Consider the following 15,653-nt stretch of genomic DNA (forward strand, 5'->3'; position numbering starts at 1 on the left):
ACTAAAAGGATAAGTCAATCTCAATACTATTTTAGCTAAATGAGGCAGTGATTAACTAGAAAAAGGAGAATAAATAAAGCAATATAAAAAGGCACGAGTATTTTAGCAAACACAATAAAGTAAGAAAGAAACTGAAAAACCATTAAACAAATAAATCAAAACGTAGTTCTTAAAATTAATTGACATTAACTGAATAACCAAAATCACAACTGTTTATACATTCACCTTTATCTTCCCATTAACTGAATTACCATAATCACCACTGTTTATGCCCATCCTTTCAGCAGATGCAGTCTGTGTTCTTGTAGGTGTACCCAAGTCTGAGCTCCAGCTCGGCACCTCAAGCCACTAGGCGTTAAGGCAAGTAAGTTCGAGCTTTGGCTCTGCACCTCAAGCCCTTACGCATTAAGGCATGCAAGTCTGAGCCTCAGCTCGACACCTCAAGCCCTTATGCAAAACACGGAAGTCCGAGCTTTGGCTCAACACCTCAAGACCTTAGGCATTAAAGCACGTAAGTCCAAGCTCTGGCTTAGTACCTCAAGCCCTTAGGTGTTAAGGCACGCAAGTCCGAGCTTCAACTCTGCACCTCAAGCCCTTAGGTATTAAGGCACACGAGTCTGAGCCTCGGCTTGGCACCTCAAGAACCTTACACACCAAGGAATGCAAGTCCAAGCCTTAGCTCGACACCTCAAGCCCTTAGGCATTAAGGCACGCAAGTACGACCTCCGGCTCAGCACCTCAAGCCATTAGGCATTAAGGCACTTAAGTCCAGCTCTGGCTCGGTACCTCAAGAGCTTAAGCGTTAAGGCACGCAAGTTCGAGCTTCGGCTCGGCACCTGAAGCCCTAAGGCATTAAGGCACAAAAATCTGAGCCCCGGCTTGGCACGTAAATCTGAGCCCCAACTCGACACCTCAAGCCCTTAGGCATTAAGGAACACAAGTCTAAGTTTCGGCTTAACACCTCAAGCCCTTATGTACTAAGGCACGTAAGTTCGAGCCTCAACTCGACACCTCAAGCCCTTAGGCTTTAAGTCACGTAAGTCTGAGCTCCGGCTCTGCACCTCAAGCCCTTAGGCATTAAGGCACTAAAGTCGGAACTCCGGCTCGACACCTCAAGACCTTATGCACTAAGAAGCATAAGTTTGAGATCCAGCTAGGCACTTTAAGCCCTTACGCACTAAGGCATGCAAGTTTGAGCCTCAGCTCGACAACTCAAGCCCTTAGGCATTAAAGCGCGCAAGTTCGAGTTTCGGCTTGGCACCTCAAGCCCTTAGGCATCAAGGCACTCAAGTTTGAGCTCTGGCTTGGCACCTTAAGACCATATGCACTAAGACACATAAGTCTGAGCCTCAGTTCGACACCTCAAGACCTAATGCTCTAAGGCACGCAAGTCTAAGCTTTAACTTGACACCTCAAAACCAAACCTCATCTCGAACATAGACCTTATATTCTAAGGCGCACAGGACTAAACCTTAGCTCCAGCACCAAAGACCTTGCATTTTAAGGTAAGAAAGACCAAGCCAATGGGTTTGGTGGTCGACACTCAAAAGCCCAACCTTGAAGGTTGGTACCAAAAGATAACTGTAAAAAATTAAAAGTAAACAAAGATATCTTCACCGAACTGAAGATTCATAACCTAATCCAAGCACATAATCTTTGCTTGTTGAACCCCTACAGGCCGACCTGCGCACCTCGACCTGTAAGAGTGGGGGTTATGATGAGGGTAAAAATGTTGCACCATTGGATCATCCCTTGGCCAAGCCAATCCCTTAGGTCATCCCTTGGCCGAGCTGACCATCCAAGAAATCCCTAGGAAATTAGACCCCTTGGGTCATCCTTTGGCCAAGCCGACCATCACCATCCAAGTCATCCTCAGGAATCCTGACCCTTGGGTCATCCCTTGGTCGAGCCACCATCATCATCCAGGTCCTCTATAGGAAACCTGACCCCTTGGGTCATCCCTTAGTCTAGCTGACCCCTCAGGACATCCCTTGGCCGAGCTGACCATCCAGGTCATCCCTAAGAAGATCTATCTCCCAGGTCATCCCTTGTCCGAGCCGACCATCCAAGGCATCCCTGAGAAGACTGACCTCTCAGGTCATCCCTTGGCTGAACCGATCCTTGGGTCATCCATTAGCCGAGTTGAGCTCTCAGATCGCCTATCTACTTGCCTGACCCATCAAATCGCCTCGCCAAAGAGTGATCCGATCCCCGCGATTGCAGGGAGAATCCCGAGGATCACTCGTTGCCAGCTCAGCAAATCTTATCGCTTAAGGATTTCCTAACGAATAAAGTAACACTTACCTAATAGGGCTCTTCCAAGAGATATCCTACCAACAGTGAACTACTTGCCAAAATAGGACTCTCTTCAATCGTCTCTCTTTATTCATTGCCTATAAATATAAAGGTAAGCTCCCAAAAAAAGGGATTGATCATTTCATAAAAAACTCAGCATTTATTGTTGAAGAAATCTAACATAGGCATTAGAGGGTCCCCCATCAGATTATCCCGGCTTTACTTTGTTTGCTCTTCTATGCAGGTCTAGCGTGGAGTACCAAGTCTTGTTAGGAAGATCACCCGGTCAATTTTTACCACAACAAGAATCACACAAAACTTGCACTGAACATCTTGCTAAATTTTTTTTCTTTTTTCTTAACCATTTAAGTTGCAAAAGTTCCAAAGAATTAGCTGGGGAATTATGTATTTGCTTTTAAAAGAATTGCAAATCTTTTGAAGGCGACTGTTTTCTAAAAATAAAATAATGGGTACGCTAAACCTGAAGTAAAAAGGATGCTCAAAGCATTAGTCAAAGACCGCAGAAAAACAAAGGCTTATAAAACTTTGCCTATTAAAATTTGGTCGCTATACTCCCACCTCCTGGCTTTGATCTCCACCTAGCCAAACAAGCTAAGTGAAGATGCAACAAACTCCTCAGCCTACAAAGCACTATTGAAGTGGAAGGTAATATAGTTTTGAGCCTAAAAGAAAGAAGTGCAAGCAAAATATTTGTGATGGTCAATCTAAAACTGCACCTCCATATAGCCCATCGTCAAGTGTTTTGCATAATCATCAGCCACATGTTACCTTTGTGTACCACTAACTACATCAGGGTGTTGGGTAATAGCCAAAGCATCAACCAATGTGTATGAGTGGAGCCCTAAACTTTTTCTACCTTTAAAAAATTCCGATTTCCATGCTTCCTGATTGTGCATTTAGAAATTTATAAAAAATACCCATTTTCTTGTTAACAAGGTAAACCATTTATAACTGCACCAGCAGCACAAATTTCTTTATGAAAGGGGCTTAAATCTCACCAAATAGTAACCGCTCATCATTCCGACAAACCTTTGAAGGCTGGCCTACTTGTGAAGTATCTTCACAATCCTGTCCAATATGCATTCATGATCTGCATACCTACGAAATTCAAGTGAAATTCTTAAGGACAAGAAAACAATGGGGAAAAACTCTACATATATATATATATGTGTGTGTGTGTGTGTCTCAATATTAAATGCAAAATATTAAACTCACAAGAAGAAGTATCCATCATAACAGGCCACGATTCCTTTGTTTCATAGTTTGCATCAATGTAAATGGATGGGGTAGAATGCAATGACACGTCCATCTTGAGTATTCCAAACAATAATGAAGTTAGTAACAAAAGAACAATTCCACAGTGATAAAGTTCAATTAGTCATAGAATGTGGAATGATGTGTACACAATTAGATGAAACTACCAAATTTCGAAGCTCAAGAATGAAAATATCTGCAATAACAATATAGGAACTATAAAGGATGTGAAACCAAACGAAAAAAGATAAAACTGCCTGCTATAAAGCCCAAGAATGAAATTACCCTCTTCATCTCACTAAACAAGCCACAAAATGAGAATTTCCTCCATGAAATTTTAATGGTAAACTAAGCCAGTAGAACTAGCACAAGCAGATTCTATATGGTTCTTAACAAATGCTAGATTCCAAAACTCAATCATTACATAACAAATATCATAGAACCCTGTAAATACATCTAGTGTTCAACTGAATATACCTAATGCTACAAAGTTAAGTTAATCCAAGCTATCCCACCAAAACATGGTTGTTTTAGGGTTGTGACCTGCTATAGGTCCTATACGGTTTTTAAGAAATGCTAGATTGCAAAACCAAATCATTACATAAAAAATATCATAGAACCCTGAAATTACTTTAGTGTTCAACTGAATATACCAAATACTACAAGTTAACCCAAAGCTACCCAACCAAAACTTAGTTGTTTTAGGGTTGTGACCTGGTACAGGTCCCACCGTCGTAGGGGTGGATTGGAGAAGGTCCTAGCCTTCTGTAATTCTTATCAAAGTGGCCATTGTAAGATTTGAACCTGTGTGCTCCATTGGAAAGCTAAGAATTTTATCATCGCACCAAGTTATTGTCTCCAGCCCACAAAAACAGTGTAGCATAAATAGTATGTGTACACTGCATATTCAAAGATACAATACCATAACGCTTTAGGTATTTAAAAAACCAAAAATGAATATTTACTACATTTTTTTGGGGGTTGTCTTTATTTTTTTTGGATGAATAAATAAATTTATACCCAAAGAGAAGAAAATACAAGGGGAAAAAGGGGGGGGAGGGGAGGCTTAAGCCAACAAGGAGAAGCCAACCCTAGGGGGAACAAAGTAAAGCAACAAAAAATAAACTACAACAGCCAAGAAAAGGCTAACAGCAACCAAAGCAAAACCAGGGGGTTAAGAGGAGGCGGGAGGGGCTGCTACAAGGCTCAAAGAATATATTATGTGGTAATTTCTGATGGAGTAGGGGATTGGCCGGGAGCAGAAGGAGCTTAGGGATTGGATTTTTTAGGCAACATTGAGGAAGATGGCTTTCCAAATCCTATCCGGGGATCAAGAGTTGGAAGACCATCTACGAATATTGCGCTTTATCCAGAGATGAGTAATAGTAACAGAGAACGCTAGCTTAGCTTGCCAATGGTGTCACAGATGGAGGATCAAGCAAATATCATAGCAACCCAAATACATTCCCTATCAAAGGGGAGGATTAGCCTACGGGAAGGCCAGCAACGAGCGAGGACAGTTTTCCAGACCAGGGAAGAGAGGGGGTAGAAGAAGAAGAGGTGGGGGATATCCTTTTGCCCATCAGGGCAGAGGTAGCAGGCAGGATTGACAGGGATGTGCCAGATGATAAAGAAGGACTGCGTAGGGAGGCAGTTGGAGAAACATCTCCAGGTAGTGAAGTTATGACGAGGAATATGGCCCTTGAACCAGGCGAGGTTACGCCAAGGAACAATAAGGCCCGAGGATCTGACAAATGACCAAGCAGAGGTAGAGGAGAACAACCCATTGGAAGAGGGAAGCCATACACATTTGTCTTCCCTTCCTCGATGACCATGGGGAATGGGGGGAGAGAGGCCGACAGATCAACAAAAGGGGGGAGAGGGGGGAGGGGACCAGCCCAGAGGGGAGAGAACGGAGGAGACCGGAGAGGATTTGTGCAGGCCAGAGGAGTAGATGATCCTAGGGGTGACAAGGGAAGAGAGGATACCTGAGGGGTGCCAAGGGTCCATCCAAAGAGAAGTCAACTGACCATTACCAATTAAGATGGAGCAGGCGGTAAGGGTAAGGGGCCTCAGGTGAGAATTTATGCCAAACCCACAAGGCATCTGAGGCGGCAGCGCAAGTCCAAAGGGAGTTGTGGGTAAGGAGAGAGTAGTATACCCAATCAACCCAGATGCTTCGATGCTTGAAGGCAATCTTCCAGATAAGCTTGAGAATGCCCACAGAGTTGACCTCTTTGATTCTTCTGATACCCAGACCACCTTCAGACTTGGGCAGACAAACCTTTTCCCAAAATAAAGGGTGAAGAAACTTGAAGGAATCAGATCCTTTCCAGAGGAAGGAACAGAAGAGGCTTTCAATGGATTTGACAGTGGCAATAGGAAGGACAAAGATCCCAGACCAATAGAGATAGAGAGATTGGAGGATAGATCTAATTAAAACAAACTTTCCAATATAGGAGAGGATCTTGCCTTTCTAGAGCTGGAGCCTTTTCCTGATCAAATTAAGATAGGGGAGCAATGGTGGGCAAATAGCCTGGAAGTGATGAGAGGGAGGCCCAAGTACTTGACTGGCAGGGAACCCAAGGAGAACCCAATAATACCAAGGAGAAAGGATTAAATTTTAGAGGAGACACCAAAGAGAAAGAGGTTAGATTTGAGAAGATTGATCGAGAGCCCAGAAAGGGTTTCGAAGGAATGAAGGGCAGACATGATGGAAGAGATGGAGAGGGGTCAGCTTTAGAGAAGATCATGATGTCATCTGCGAAAGCAAGGTGAGTGAGACAGATGAATTTACACTTAGGGGTAGGGGAGATCAGGTGGAGATCTGAGGCCGACTGGATGGAGTGGGAGAGAACCTCAAGGGAGAGAGAAAAAAGAAAAGGGGAGAGGGGGCAACCTTGGCAGATACCTCTGCCGGCTGGGAAGTACCCAACAGGACTACCATTTAATAGAACAGAGAAATGGGTATAGAGATGCAGCAGAAGATCCAGTGGATAAAGGAAGGGGGAAAGGACATTTAGAGTAAGACTCTAGAGACGTAATCCTAACTTATGGAATCGAAAGCCTTATGGATATCAATTTTGAGAAGAGCAGAGGGTTAAAGATTTTTCCAGTCAAACCCTCTGACAATCTCATGACAGAGAATGATATTGTCAACAATGCTCCTTCCAGCAATTAAGGCAAATTGGTTAGGGCTGACAAGGGAATTGATGACTTTCCCAATCCTATTAGCCAAAATTTTAGCTATGAACTTATAGAGCAAATTGCAGAGGGAAATGGGCCTAAAGTCATTCATCGAATCAGCTCCTTCCTTTTTAGGGATGAGGCAGAGGAAGGTGTGGTTAATCCCTTTGATTTGGGAAGAGTTGAGAAAGAAGCTCCTCCCGGCAAGGATGAGATCATTATGGATAATGTTCCAACAGGAGGAAAAGAATCCCATACTGAAGCCATCAGGGTCAGGGGCTTTATTGGTCTTATGAGAAAGGATGGCAGAGAGAATTTCCTCATCAGAGGGAATGGAAAGGAGAGAAGGGAGAAGGCCATTTGAGACAAATTTGTTGAGGAGAGGGGGGAATAAGAGGGGGGAGGGAAGAAGAGACTAGGAAAAGATTCTTAAAAGCAGGAGACAGCCTCAGCCTTGATTTCCTCAGGATGGAGGAGCTCCGAACCAGTGGGAGTTAGGATCTTAGGGATGGTGTTAGCATTAATTCTAGCTCTGAGAGAGTGATGGAAGAAAGTGGAATTGGAATCTCCAAGATCAAGCCACTTGATACGATCTTTATGGCGAAGGAAGCTCTCTTCTTGAGCAAGAAGCAAAGTAAGCTCGGAAGCAGTGGACTTCTCATCTAAAGCAAGGATAGGATTAAGCAAATCGGGCTGGATTTTGGATTGGATGAGAAGAAGCTTGTCCTGACAAGAGGAGACACGGGAGGAGATGTTAGCAAAGGTGGAGGAGCTTAAGAGCTGCTTTGATGGACTTAAGCTTTTTGGCAAAAGCAATAAGGGGAGGGAAGGAGCGGGGAATGGGGATGGACTAGGGATTTTGGATAATAGGGAGAAAATCCTGATGGGTAGTCCACATATCAAAAAATTTGAAAGGCTTAGGGCAGAAGGAACAGAAGGGGAGAACATGGAGATCCATGGGACTATGATCTGAGATGCCTGGGAGATCAAAACAAGCATGGGAGGAAGGAAATGCTTCCAACCAGGGCTCATTGACCAGAAACCTATCAAGCTTACAGGTAACACGGAGAGAGCCAGCTCTATGGTTATACCAAGTAAACTTGGAACCAGACCATCTAAGATCACTGAGACCCAGGTCATTGATGCAGTCATTGAAAGTGTCAACCACCAAGGGGTCAATAGGGTTACCACCATGCTTTTCATGACTGAAACAGATGACATTAAAATCACCACCAATCCCCCAGGGACGAGAGTCAAAGGAGGGAGCAAAAGAAAGGAGATCAGACCAAAGGGTGAGCCTACGAGAGGCAAGGTTATGGGCATAGATGATCAAGAGGAAGCAAATGAAGGAGCCAGAAGAATGGGAGATAGAGAGGTGAATGATTTGGTCCGAGTAGGAGAGAGGGGAGATAGAAAGGTAAGAGGGGTTCCAGAGAATCCAAATTCTACCATTAGGGCTCTGGAGGTAGTTATTGGAGAAAGACCAGGAGGGAGCAATAGCAGAAGCAATGTGGGAGGCATTAGACTCTAAGACACTAGTCTCAAAAAGGCAGCAAAGATTGGACTTGGAGGAGCGGATCTCCGCTTGCTTAGCCAAGGAATTGAGACGGTGGACATTCTAGATGGTCCAAAGAGTCATGTAGAATTGGATTGAGGAGGCAACAAAGGCTTAGAAGACCTGACTCGGGAAGCAGAGGAAGAAAGCCTTGAAGATGGAGGTTTGGTTGAAGGAATTGATTTGAGGTTGGAAGTGGCGGGTTTGGCGTTAAGGGCGAATTTAGAGCACAAGGAGGTTATGGTAGCGGAGGTGGAGGATTTTTCTTCTTGGAGCCCCAGGAGACGGGGGGAGGAAGGGGAGGAAGGGTAGGATGGGTAGGGGAAAGTAAGGTTTAGGGGTTAATGCTGGTGGAATGAATAGGAGGTGGAGGGTTAAGGCTAGTGGCGGTTGTAGGGGAGGCCGGGATAGGGGAAGTAAGAAACAGAGAGGTAGTGGACTAGTTGTGGGTTGCTACAGGGCTACCGAAACCAAGATTCTCTAACGCCCGTGAGGGGCAAGAATGAGAACTAGTAAGGGAGCAGTCAGGCAGACTCAAGGGAGTCCTAAGGGCATCAGCAGAACTAAGAAGAGACCAAGGGGGTCGGTTCTCAGAGCAATTCCAAGACTTGAAATAAGCAAGGTGGTGGTGATCTCGATGGCGCCTTCCAAGGCTATAGCATATATCTCTAAAGACTGGGAGCTAATAGAGGGGTTACTGACAGTGTCAATTGGAGCACGAACAGCAGCATCATGGTTGGGATTCGTAGCTATGGCAGTCAGCGGGAGGATGCCATCTTGATCAAACATAATTGAGAAAGCATTGACGGCAACGGTAACTGGAAGAACATCAGTGGCAGACAGGGAGCTCATGGGAGCATGCAACGGTGTCATCAGTAGTTAGAGGGACTTCAGTGGTAGGCAAGTGACTCGAGGGAGCATCGGCGACAGGTGTAGTAGCAATTGGAAGGACATTAGCAGTGGCGACGGGTTCTTAGAAGCATCAGCAACAGCGGCAGAAATAACTGGAGGGACATTAGCAATAGGCAGAGGCCCCTGGGGGCATCGGCGATAGCGGCAACAGCATCTGGAAGGATATTGACGGCAGGCAGGGGACTCTTGGGAGCAGTGGCAACAGTAGAGGGGCTCATGAGAGCAACAGGAAAGGGCCTCACGAGAGCAGCAGAGGGCCGCGACCACGAGGAAAGCAGGACGACAAAAGGACAGGACGGAGAGGTCCCGGGGTCATCGGAGACCACAGTTGTCGACGGGGAGCTCAAGGGAGCCAAGATGGGGAGGTCCCAGGGTCATCAAAGACCACAGTGTCGGTAGGGAGCTCAAGGGAGCTGAGATAAGAGCTGAATCAAAGAATGACACAGCAGAGTGTTCGGGTAAGGCGGGTAAGCATGGAGGCCATGTCAGGTCAAGAGTGCAAGGTCGGGTTAGTGGAGATGGGTTGGTATAGTTTATGGGTATAGACCAACTGGGAGGTTGCTGGATCGGGTTGTAAAGATTATCCGGGTAGAGTGGGTGGTCTGATGGAAACTTAGAAAATGTGTTAAGGAGTTAGGCCAGAATAAAATTATATAAGGGATAGGGTATTAGTTCAGGTTTAGGACCAGCCAGTTTAGAAGGTAGAAAAGAGGTCTCTGGATTAGGAAGGGTCACAGTGGCAATAAAAGGAAGCGAGAGAGAGAGAGAGAGAGAGAGAGAGAGAGAGGGAGGGGAGTACGAGAGATCCGCAGAGGCAGCTAAAGGGAGGGTCCCAGACAGAAGAGGGAGCAGAGGCGGGAGGGGTTCAGACTAGATCAGGATCGAAGGAGAGTTGATCGAAGACACAGAGGAAGGAAATCTAAAAGAGGGAATATCCGAATCGACAAGAGCAAAGGACAGGTTTGCAGGTGCGGGAAGGGGAGACGTCTCATCAGGACCATCAGTAATTTCTTTCATCGTTAAAATCGAGAATGGATTGTGACCAGAGGGCAAAAGGTTAGTGTGCAGACCATCGGTTCGAGGAACAGGCTGAACATCAACAGTAGCATCGGAAAGGGGCTTCGCCAATGGCTGGTTGCGACTTGGCTCTGAAGTATTTTTTTTTTCTTCTGTATGTTTGCACTGTGAAGCGAGAATCATCAGGGATTTCTTGAGGTCTGATGGATTCAGTAACAGGATTTGATTTGGTGCATAAATCCATTGTGTGGCCAAAACATTTGCATAGAGTACAAATGGGAGGCAACCAGTCATATTTTACTTCCTGTTCAAAGGAGAAAAGCCCTCTCCATCAATAACAGTGATCCTTGATGGAAGAATCTGCTCCGCTTGGACTTCGATGTAGACTCGAGCGAAGGACAAGCGATCCAAAGCTCTTATTCTTTTATCGGAGTAAAGAGGTTTTCCAATAATGGAACTGATGAGACTAAGCGCTTTGACACACCAGAAGTGGAGCGGGAGTTTAGGGAAGATAACCCATAGGGGAATGGATTTGGGTTCAGATTTGGAGAAGGATAAGTGCTCATCCCATTGACGGAGGAATATGGGTTTTTTCCCCACATACCACAGACCTCCATCAATAGCAGCACAGCAATCGGAGGTGGCAGCAAAGTTGAAGACAAATCTGCCATTTTCTAGCATGTAGATGGAGAGAGAACCAACGGGCTTCCATTGGTTCAGAAGGGAAGCTTTAACCACCGAGAAGGGGGGCGGCTACCCAGGAACGAACCAACGACACAGTTGCTACAACAGATGTCCAAGGCCTGGACTCAATAGGTTAAACAAGGGAAGAAGGAAGAGAGAGGATAGGTAGGAAGGAGGGTAGGGAGGGGTTCAAGCTAGGAGAGAGAGACGAAGGCTGGGAGGAGGTAGCAGGTGAAGGGCAGTTACTGGCTGCAGGGGCTGCCAGAGGAGGGTAGGGTGGCATACAGTCAGGTCGGGTAAGGTGGGAACATGGTCCTTGGCCCACTCTGTGAGTGGGGTTGTCTTTATTAACTGTGCTAAAAGTTAATTAAAAAAAAAAAGAAGAAAAAGGGCCTACCCTAACCCAGTGCATGAGGCCCTGGGTCCGGGGAGTGTCATATCATACGTAACCTTACCCCTATTTTGCATAGAGGCTGTTTCCCGATAAAAGAAAAAAGGAAGTACACAGTGCACGGGTCTAGGGAGAGTAATAATGTTTGCAACATTATCCCACTTTCATGGAGAGGCAGCTTGCCAACTCAAACCCTTGACCACTAGGTCAAATGGAGCAACCTTACTGTTGCACTGAGGCCCACCCTCTATGTGAAGCCCTTCTAACTACAAATAATCCCTACTGCTAGGTTGTTCACATTCAACTTCAATGAGAACATTACTTTCTTTGCCTTCAGTGGCCTTAATCAACATCCACTTAGAATGCGTAGGAGATAATGGGAGTCCTTTAAAGATGCAATAAAAAAGTTTTGTTATTCTCTTATCGCATAAGTACAAAAAAGCATGATCATAGAAGAATTGACTTTTAACAATAACACAGTCCAGAAAATATGTGGAAGAAAAACAACACTCAAGATCCCAAGCTACAATCACATTGTTTAATCAAGGTTCTTGTGGCCTTAGTCTAATTTTTTATTGAAGGTCTCTGTAGGGTAATTACCTTATTGACATAATGTAGAAGCTTGACCATTTGCCTGTGTTTGCATATTGATACAATAAGTCAGTGCCCATAGTCCTAGCTACATTAGCCTGGAATTTAAGAGTATATATACATTATGTTAACAAAATGAGATGGAAAGAAAGTCTTGTTTTCATAAGAATACATTGGATTACTAGATTGACTCTTACCTTAATTAGAAGCCAAGATTGGTGGAATCAAACATGGGGTCAGTTTACCAGAATGAAAAGGATTCTGAAGCTATTGAACCTCTATCAACTCTTTCTTTGTCTTTCATCATAGTTATTTTAGTCAAGGCAGTCATTCATTGGAATTTTAATTTCTAACAAGGTACAGTCAGTTGATGATCTGACAAATTTCAAGGTGATTCATATCCATTAGGAACAGATATCGAAGAGCTTTCAAAATTTATCATATTGATGGTGGATAAACTAATGACTAATACCTTGCAGCAGACAACCAACTAGAGAAACTAAAGAAGAAAAAATAAAAGCAATTGGAAATAGCTAAAAAATGAAGAGGGTATGTGAGCTCGAGGGTTACCTGGGTGAAGAAAATATCAACAAATTCATTCACTCGCTCTTGGACATCGTAGTTAAACAGAAGAAAGTCATCCTTCAATCGAGAAGAGAAACATTAAAAGAACATTTCCAAGGAATACTTTTCAGGGAAGTAAAAAGAGAGATTCAACATTTAATACAATAAGCACAAAGTATATATCCAATAGATTTTAGGCATCGAAGGCGAGAAATATGAACTATATAATAATCAATCTTAATAAGCAATAAGCATCAAGCAGAAACTTCTTGAAGAATTTGGATTCTCTTTGGTTCCATATTGTTGGGCACAAAATGGTGTAAAGTTAAAACAAAACTACATTTCAAAAAGAAAAAATGCATCAGCGCAGACATTGGGCAAATATAGATTTCAAAGCAATGCCCTGATTCTGAAAGTTGGAACATCCATACATAAGGGTGTCTCCGGTTCAGTCAAGATCTGTGACAGCCATCACTCCCACAGTGGGCTGAAGCCTGCTCTGGAACTTGTAACTGCAAATGAAGATTAGGGGAGGAGAAAAATATAAAAAAGAGAGTTTAGGATTTAAGATTTTTCATGAAAACAAAGGGGAGATTGTGGAGCAGAACACTTTCCCAATTTGCTTCTATAGGTTTTCTAGGGAAACTTCGCATGGGGACGAGCGTTTTGGGGTCCAAATATGTTGTTCATAGTTGGCGCTTCCTCCCTGCACCAAGCCTCATTGATTTCCTCTCTCTCTCTCTCTCTCTCTCTCTCTCTCCACTCCCCTTTCTCCCCTACCATAAAAGAAATAAGATAAGCCTGGTCAAAATCTGTGGGTTTATTATTGGAACTCGAAAGAAATCGGAATAACAGTTTAACTGCATCAGGAGGCACCTACTTAAAAAAAACCACCTAGTTCAACCAAATTGATCTGATGAGGTAAAATAAAAACGATGAAACCTACAAATTTTAAGCATGATAGAAAAGCAACAGAAATTATGACCATATCATTGAAGGTGTCAATTTCTGTTGTAAGTAGCTTTGAGGCATCATGTTGATGAGGCTGCAATCAATGAAAACACATCTAATATTTGAGTGTGCAAAAGAATAAGTACCTCAAAATATATAAAAAAAAAAAAGCATTAAACCTGAACGTATTTTTGAAGAAAGGGATAGAAATTTAACAAAATCAAACGGTGAAACCAACAATACGAATGATTCCTTTCGATATCATCATCTTAACCTGAAACAACAAAATAGGTGAAATGAACAGGTGAACACAAGCTGAACAGGTAAACCTGCACAATAGAATGCCCAAAAGGATCAATCTGTCATTCGATTCCTGCAGTCTAACCAAAATCCTGTTTGACAAATTGATGCCCCAAATTCGTCTGATCAATCATGTAAATATACTGTGGTGTGGCCTCATCATGTATGCAATACCCACATTTCTACAAAATCCCCATATAAATATTAGAGGATTGAAAAGAGGGGAAGCAAATTCCTATGGTTGCTATTTACAACACTACTAGTACTACTATAGCAAGAAACCTAGCATGTTAAAGATAACAAACTATAAGGTAAATAAAAATCACTACAACAACTATAATCAATGAAACCAATAATTTAAATCTATAAAGAGAACAAGAAGACAAGTCAACTCAAATAAACCTTATGTCAACTAGGCTGCAGTTCTTCTCGTTAATTTGCCGATTGATACGGTCATTACCAGGAGGAGTTGGAGATTAGGTCTAGCCAAGCTAATTGTCTAATTTCCAACTCTTCTTGGAACTTACCAACCTGTAGCATTGCAAATAAGATATTCTGAACCTCAAATGTTATAAATTAGTTTTGATATGATTTTTTACTTGCCCCATGTAGAGACCAACGCTACCACGAATTGTGAATTAATACATGTCGCTCCAGAAGGTAGACTCAAACCTGATATGGTATTTCTTCAAGTTGGCAGATTCTACCATATATGGTGAGTGGATAATTGATATCATATTGGACTTTATTAACTCGTTGGCTTTAAGAGGGCCATCACCCTACTCAGACCTAAGCTGAATAAAAGAAAAAATGAATTATTGCATGGGACTCTAGATTTCCCACTTTGGAGGAACATGATTCTTCAAATAACCCCATCCAATCTATCCCCCCCCCCCAACGGGCTTTATGGGATTGGTTTTTAGGACTGGAATTAGATCCGTTGCATAATAGAATTTGAATCAACATCAGAAGTGTCAACCCAATATAATATATACAATAGAATTGGCCAATCCACTGAATATGGGTTTGATCTGGATCATAAAGGCTGGTCAACTTGGTCAAATTCACCAAGACAGCACAAGTCTCAATGGGTAAATTTCATCCCAAGATGAGAAAGTCATGCAGTGTGTCCAAAGTTTTAAGTGACTAAATTGCACAAGCATCCACCACCATTTGGGGTACATCTCCAGTCCTTTCATACTTTTGAACTAACTATGAGTGACAATGTATATTTATTTGGGCTGAAACTTAACCATGAAATGGGTATGAAATCCTCTATCACATAGAATGATTTGCATCCTCTACCTATTATGCATGTTCCTATCTAAGAGAGAGAGAGAGAGAGGTTGGGCTGGGGGAATACTCACCTCAGATGTAGAGGGATCCATTACTTTGTACTCAATTGCTCATTCTAACGAATATCATGACTTGCTGATTTTGCATTGGAACCGTTTCACTTTAGCCCATGTATCACTAAAACAATCTTCGCTTATTCTTTTGCCTAATAAAAGTGAATAAGAGAGTTAGTGAAAATCATGAAAATAAACAGGGCTTACTCAATATTTTTTTTATCCATTTAAGACGTACTTTTCTAACTTTCTTGAGCTTCTTCTAGATCCATTTAGGACCTCAAGATTTTTCTGACCTAACAGATTTTTATTTTCAGGATTAGTCTTGTAATAAACATCAATTGAAAACCCCCTGCTTTTCACTAACGAACTGACTGAATTAATAGAGATAAGTAGAAGTAGCATACCATTAGTTTTTTAATCTTTTGGAAATCTTCATTTCAAATTATACCATCAGCATTGAAATAAAAACATCAGCAAAGTCTGATGAAGTGTGACCCCTCTAAGATCCTACTAATTTCTTTAGAGCCTGAAGACTTGTGTCAGTAGCATCTAGTTGTCCATCTAAATCAAAAGGCCTTCT

General features: G+C 43.0%; 1 long non-coding RNA gene across 1 annotated transcript; it reads right to left on the reverse strand.

Moving 5' to 3' along the window:
- Positions 1 to 3,062: 3,062 nt before the first annotated feature.
- LOC122074915 lies at positions 3,063 to 15,216 on the reverse strand. Its single transcript, XR_006139090.1, has 6 exons — positions 15,089 to 15,216; positions 13,601 to 13,695; positions 12,477 to 13,515; positions 12,104 to 12,281; positions 11,916 to 12,004; positions 3,063 to 3,414 (listed from the first exon to the last, which is right to left on the reverse strand). It is a non-coding gene; the product is annotated as an uncharacterized LOC122074915 (long non-coding RNA).
- Positions 15,217 to 15,653: the final 437 nt, after the last annotated feature.

The sequence above is a fragment of the Macadamia integrifolia genome, chromosome 3 (genome assembly GCF_013358625.1).
Source record: "Macadamia integrifolia cultivar HAES 741 chromosome 3, SCU_Mint_v3, whole genome shotgun sequence".
NCBI classification, from domain to species: domain Eukaryota; kingdom Viridiplantae; phylum Streptophyta; class Magnoliopsida; order Proteales; family Proteaceae; genus Macadamia; species Macadamia integrifolia.